The sequence below is a fragment of the Oncorhynchus nerka genome, linkage group LG25 (assembly GCF_034236695.1).
Source record: "Oncorhynchus nerka isolate Pitt River linkage group LG25, Oner_Uvic_2.0, whole genome shotgun sequence".
Lineage (NCBI taxonomy): Eukaryota > Metazoa > Chordata > Actinopteri > Salmoniformes > Salmonidae > Oncorhynchus > Oncorhynchus nerka.
In genome coordinates this window covers 23,330,910-23,338,083 of record NC_088420.1, presented here as the reverse complement: position 1 = coordinate 23,338,083, position 7,174 = coordinate 23,330,910, and positions in this window count along the sequence as shown.

Here is a 7,174-nt window from a genome sequence, read left to right as displayed (position 1 = left end):
CATTTTTGCTAATTTATAAAAAAAAAAAAACGGAAATATCACATTTACATAAGTATTCAGCCCCTTTACTCAGGACTGTTGAAGCACCTTTGCCTTTGATTACAGCATCGAGTCTTCTTATGTATGTCGCTACAGGCGTGGCTCACCTGTATTTGAGGAATTTATCCCATTCTCTGCAGATCCTCTCAAGCTCTGTCAGGTTGGATGGGGAGAATTGCTGCACAGCTATTTCCAGATCTCTCCAGAGATGTTAGATCAGGTTCAAGTCCGGGCTCTGGCTGGACCTCAAGGACATTCAGAGACTTGTCCCGAAGTCACTCCTGCGTTGTCTTCGTGCTTATGGTCATTGTCTTGTTGGAAGGTGAACCTTCACCTCAGTCTGAGGTCCTGAGCACTCTGGAGCAGGTTTTCATCAAGGATCTTTCTGTACTTTGCTCCGTTCATCTTTGCCTCGATCCTGACTGGTCTCCCAAGTCCCTGTCACTGAAAAACATCCCCACAGCATCATTCACCGTAGGGATGGTGCCAGGTTTCCTCCAGTGTTTTGGTACCCTTCCCCAGATCTGTGCCTCAACCCAATCCTGTCTCGGAGCTCTACGGACAATTCCTTTGACCTCTAGGTTTGGTTTTTGCTCTGACATGCACTGTCAACTGTGGGAGCTCAGACAGGTGTGTGCCTTTCCGAATCATATCCAGTCAATTGAATTTACCACAGGTGGACAAAAATTGTAGAAACAAGTCAAGGATGATCAATGGAAACAGGATGCCTGAGCTCAATTTCGAGTCTCATTGCAATGGGTCTGAATACTAATGTAAATAAGGTATTTATGTTTTTTATGTTTAATACATTTGCAAACATTTCTAAAAACCTGTTTTCGCTTTCTCATTATGGGGTACACACACACACTGCTGCTACTCTGTTTATCATATATCCTGATGCTTACTCAACTTCCGGGTTGGAGCGAGCCGGTCGCATCCGCGCTTCGGTCTGCAGGTTGTATAACTTTTTCATTACATTTCATTACATTTCATTATAGTACAACGGTCTGATTTGTCTAATCTTAGCAATTTCTTCTTAGCTAGCTACATAGTCGTCGTTGTATCAAAGATAATTGCGTAATTATCGTATTTCGTCGTCCTCCTATCTGCCCAACACGTTCACCGTCTACCGTAGCACTGTAGTAACTATCACACTCAACTGAACGACTTGATTAGTGTAGTGTTAGCTAGCAACATAGTTGTCTTTGCTGTCTTCGTATCCAAGATAATTGTGTAGTTTAGAGTGTGGAGTCTTAGAGTGATAATTGCGTTATTATCGTATTTCGTCGTCCTCCTATCTGCCTAGCAGCTAGCCAGCTAGCATACGTTCACCGGCTACCGTAGCACTGTAGTAACTATCACACTCAACTGAACGACTTGATTAGTGTAGTATTAGCTAGCTACATAGTTGTCTTTGCTGTCTTCGTATCCAAGATAATTGTGTAGTTTAGAGTGTGTAGTCTTAGAGTGATTATCTTAATTTACCGAGGTTAGCTAGCCAGCTATTTTGTCGTCCTTAACGTAGGAGACACTCCTAGCTAGCCAACAGCCAGCCAACGTCTACTGAATAGAACTTTCGCATTCCGGTCGCATTCCGCTTCGCTCCACAGGTAGTATCACATTTTCATTTCATTTCATTACAGTCCCAACGGTGTGATTTGTTTGATCGTAGCTAGCTACATAGCTAGCTACATAGCCGCCTTTGTTTCAAAGATAATTGTGTAGTCTAGAGCGATTTTCTAGGTTAGCTAGCCAGCTATTGTCGTTCTCCTAACGCAACGTAACGTAACCAACACTGCTAGCTAGCCAGCTAGCCCCCGAAAAGCAGCATTGTAGAAACTTCACACTCAACGGAACGACTTGATTAGGGTAGTGTCAACAACGCAGCTAGCCTACCTCAGCAGTACTGTATCATTTTAATCATTTTAGTCAATTAGATTCTTGCTACGTAAGCTTAACTTTCTGAACATTCGAGACGTGTAGTCCACTTGTCATTCCAATCTCCTCTGCATTAGCGTAGCCTCTTCTCTAGCCTGTCAACTATGTGTCTGTCTATCCCTGTTCTCTCCTCTCTGCACAGACCATACAAACGCTCCACACCGCATGGCCGCGGCCACCTAATCTGGTGGTCCCAGCGCGCACGACCCACGTGGAGTTCCAGGTCTCCGGTAGCCTCTGGAACTGCCGATCTGCGGCCAACAAGGCAGAGTTCATCTCAGCCTATGCCTCCCTCCAGTCCCTCGACTTCTTGGCACTGACGGAAACATGGATCACCACAGACAACACCGCTACTCCTACTGCTCTCTCTTCGTCCGCCCACGTGCTCTCGCACACCCCGAGAGCTTCTGGTCAGCGGGGTGGTGGCACCGGGATCCTCATCTCTCCCAAGTGGTCATTCTCTCATTCTCCCCTTACCCATCTGTCTATCGCCTCCTTTGAATTCCATGCTGTCACAGTTACCAGCCCTTTCAAGCTTAACATCCTTATCATTTATCGCCCTCCAGGTTCCTCGGAGAGTTCATCAATGAGCTTGATGCCTTGATAAGCTCCTTTCCTGAGGATGGCTCACCTCTCACAGTTCTGGGCGACTTTAACCTCCCCACGTCTACCTTTGACTCATTCCTCTCTGCCTCCTTCTTTCCACTCCTCTCCTCTTTTGACCTCACCCTCTCACCTTCCCCCCTACTCACAAGGCAGGCAATACGCTCGACCTCATCTTTACTAGATGCTGTTCCTCCACTAACCTCATTGCAACTCCCCTCCAAGTCTCCGACCACTACCTTGTATCCTTTTCCCTCTCGCTCTCATCCAACACTTCCCACACTGCCCCTACTCGGATGGTATCGCGCCGTCCCAACCTTCGCTCTCTCTCCCCCGCTACTCTCTCCTCTTCCATCCTATCATCTCTTCCCTCTGCTCAAACCTTCTCCAACCTATCTCCTGATTCTGCCTCCTCAACCCTCCTCTCCTCCCTTTCTGCATCCTTTGACTCTCTATGTCCCCTATCCTCCAGGCCGGCTCGGTCCTCCCCTCCCGCTCCGTGGCTCGACGACTCATTGCGAGCTCACAGAACAGGGCTCCGGGCAGCCGAGCGGAAATGGAGGAAAACTCGCCCTCCCTGCGGACCTGGCATCCTTTCACTCCCTCCTCTCTACATTTTCCTCCTCTGTCTCTGCTGCTAAAGCCACTTTCTACCACTCTAAATTCCAAGCATCTGCCTCTAACCCTAGGAAGCTCTTTGCCACCTTCTCCTCCCTCTTGAATCCTCCTCCCCCCCCCCCCTCCTCCCTCTCTGCAGATGACTTCGTCAACCATTTTGAAAAGAAGGTCGACGACATCCGATCCTCGTTTGCTAAGTCAAACGACACCGCTGGTTCTGCTCACACTGCCCTACCCTGTGCTCTGACCTCTTTCTCCCCTCTCTCTCCAGATGACATCTCGCGTCTTGTGACGGCCGGCCGCCCAACAACCTGCCCGCTTGACCCTATCCCCTCCTCTCTTCTCCAGACCATCTCCGGTGACCTTCTCCCTTACCTCACCTCGCTCATCAACTCATCCCTGACCGCTGGCTCGTCCCTCCCGTCTTCAAGAGAGCGAGAGTTGCACCCCTTCTGAAAAAACCTACACTCGATCCCTCCGATGTCAACAACTACAGACCAGTATCCCTTCTTTCTTTTCTCTCCAAAACTCTTGAACGTGCCGTCCTTGGCCAGCTCTCCCGCTATCTCTCTCAGAATGACCTTCTTGATCCAAATCAGTCAGGTTTCAAGACTAGTCATTCAACTGAGACTGCTCTTCTCTGTATCACGGAGGCGCTCCGCACTTGCTAAAGCTAACTCTCTCTCCTCTGCTCTCATCCTTCTAGACCTATCGGCTGCCTTCGATACTGTGAACCATCAGATCCTCCTCTCCACCCTCTCCGAGTTGGGCATCTCCGGCGCGGCCCACGCTTGGATTGCGTCCTACCTGACAGGTCGCTCCTACCAGGTGGCGTGGCGAGAATCCGTCTCCTCACCACGTGCTCTCACCACTGGTGTCCCCCAGGGCTCTGTTCTAGGCCCTCTCCTATTCTCGCTATACACCAAGTCACTTGGCTCTGTCATAACCTCACATGGTCTCTCCTATCATTGCTATGCAGACGACACACAATTAATCTTCTCCTTTCCCCCTTCTGACGACCAGGTGGCGAATCGCATCTCTGCATGTCTGGCAGACATATCAGTGTGGATGACGGATCATCACCTCAAGCTGAACCTCGGCAAGACGGAGCTGCTCTTCCTCCCGGGAAGGACTGCCCGTTCCATGATCTCGCCATCACGGTTGACAACTCCATTGTGTCCTCCTCCCAGAGCGCTAAGAACCTTGGCGTGATCCTGGACAACACCCTGTCGTTCTCAAATAACATCAAGGCGGTGGCCCGTTCCTGTAGGTTCATGCTCTACAACATCCGCAGAGTACGACCCTGCCTCACACAGGAAGCGGCGCAGGTCCTAATCCAGGCACTTGTCATCTCCCGTCTGGATTACTGCAACTCGCTGTTGGCTGGGCTCCCTGCCTGTGCCATTAAACCCCTACAACTCATCCAGAACGCCGCAGCCCGTCTGGTGTTCAACCTTCCCAAGTTCTCTCACGTCACCCCGCTCCTCCGCTCTCTCCACTGGCTTCCAGTTGAAGCTCGCATCCGCTACAAGACCATGGTGCTTGCCTACGGAGCTGTGAGGGGAACGGCACCTCAGTACCTCCAGGCTCTGATCAGGCCCTACACCCAAACAAGGGCACTGCGTTCATCCACCTCTGGCCTGCTCGCCTCCCTACCACTGAGGAAGTACAGTTCCCGCTCAGCCCAGTCAAAACTGTTCGCTGCTCTGGCCCCCCAATGGTGGAACAAACTCCCTCACGACGCCAGGACAGCGGAGTCAATCACCACCTTCCGGAGACACCTGAAACCCCACCTCTTTAAGGAATACCTAGGATAGGATAAAGTAATCCTTCTCACCCCCCCTTAAAAGACCTAGATGCACTATTGTAAAGTGGCTGTTCCACTGGATGTCATAAGGTGAAAGCACCAATTTATAAGTCGCTCTGGATAAGAGCGTCTGCTAAATGACTTAAATGTAATGTAAATGTACTCCTACATATATATCTACCTCTATCACTCCAGTATCCCTGCACATTGTATATATGGTATTGCATGAACCCAGCCTGCCACAACGATTCTCTAGAGCACGGACAAGGACATCCCGGATGACTCTGGCCCAATTGTTCCCAGCATTATGCGTCTCCTGGACGCGGCCAGGTATGGAACCAGGGTCTGTGCCTTAGACCACTGCACCACTCGGGAGTCCCCCCTATATAGCATGCTTACTTACTTTCTTGTGTTCTTCTTATTTTTATATTTTGTGTGTTTTTGTTCTACCTTATGTTATTTTTAGTATTACATTGTTACTGATTACTGCATTGTTATGTTTTGAGTTTGCAAGAAAGGATATTTTTTCACTGTACTTGTGCATGTGACATTAAAACTTGAAACTTGTTCAACTTCAAGCTGGTACGGCTGTAGGTGTGGTGATTTTGGAGCAGATGAGATGGGGTACACCTCTGGGGTTACAGGTACTTAATTCCCTATTTTACAATCGGAACACAATAGCTTTCACAGCAGACAATTTTCCCTCCCTATTCCTGTGGAAGACCTGCTAGCCTCGAGTCAGTCTACGCCCCCCCCCCCCTTCTACATCACTCCCGTTCTCTCTCTTTCTCTTTCCCATTCTCTCCCACTGCTAGCACACTCTCTTTCTCTCTCTCTCCTATTCTCTCTCACCCCCTCACTCTCTTTTTCTCACCCTGTCTTTCTCTTTCCCATTGCCTCTGTGTTTCTGTTGAGGTTGTCTCTTCCCCCTCTTCTCACCATGTGCCCCCAAACACACACACACACACATACAGCACACAACACACACAGCGCCTCATTCTTGCAGACGAAAAGGTTTGAGTTGTTTCATTAACCTCCTGCTACTCTTTGCCGACCCAATCTGGGATTCTCGAAACAGTCCAGCGTGCTCTTGATCTGTGTGTGTGACAGCTTCCAATCACAACAAACAGCAGGATTCACACGGCCGGCTCAGGGGGGAGCTAAGCAAACAGAATCAGCATTCTTTCATCTGGAGGCCTATATGATGAGGCCCATGTGAATTCACATTCATTATCCACATTAGATGGTTAACACTTTCAATTGACTTAGCATAGCTGCATATTTAAATGCCAACTCTCCGGGGGAACTTGTTAGCTTATTTAGCCAATTAGTCATCTCCACTAACCAACTGTTTCTAATGCGTAATGTGTCCCAGAATATTCTTGACAAATTACACAGGGCAGCAGAATATGCTAAAGCATAGGGGAAGTTGTTCGGGAAAATGGGGTGTAATTTAGATGCCATCTTCATTGAGTCAATGTTATCCATGTCTGTCTGTGTAGAGCTAATCATAACAAGCCTTGAAACATAAAAGGACATGCCATACGTCTCCCTCGTTATAATGCACAGGGTGTACACCATTATAGAAAACAGTTCTCTGATAACTACTGAAAGCTGGGATTTTATACAAGTGTGCCGATGGGTGAAGTCTGTGTATTACAGTGAAATAGCCCCAAAACAAGGAAGTTCTTCATGATCACTTCTCACTGTAAGCCATGATGTTTCAGTGAATGCACTAGGTGATGCCCTTCAGTCTACATACCCTAACCATGGGAGAGCTGATCTGATGGTATCTACCTCTCTCCTCTTCCCCTGGCTCTACCATGTCTGAGTGAAGTGGGGTACCCAGGTCTTCCTCTGTCCTTCACCACGGCTCCTCTCTCAGCTCAGGCTAGTGTTGTGAAGGCCTGACCCTTGCCACAGGCTGATGAATGGAAGCCTGTGCTGTCTGATTCTCCTCTGGGGGGCAGTTCCATTGTTACAGGGTCACCTCATTTCATTTTAAGCCAGCAAAAAAAGGAGGTTGATGAAATGAAGATTGCGCTTTTCATCCGTTCGATGCCATAAGTGTCAAAGTTTGCTCTCTCGCTCTCCTCTCTCCACAGTTCCCAATTTGGAGAGTAAATGGGAGCAGAGACTAACCCAGTCCACCCCACAGTGTTCCTATTG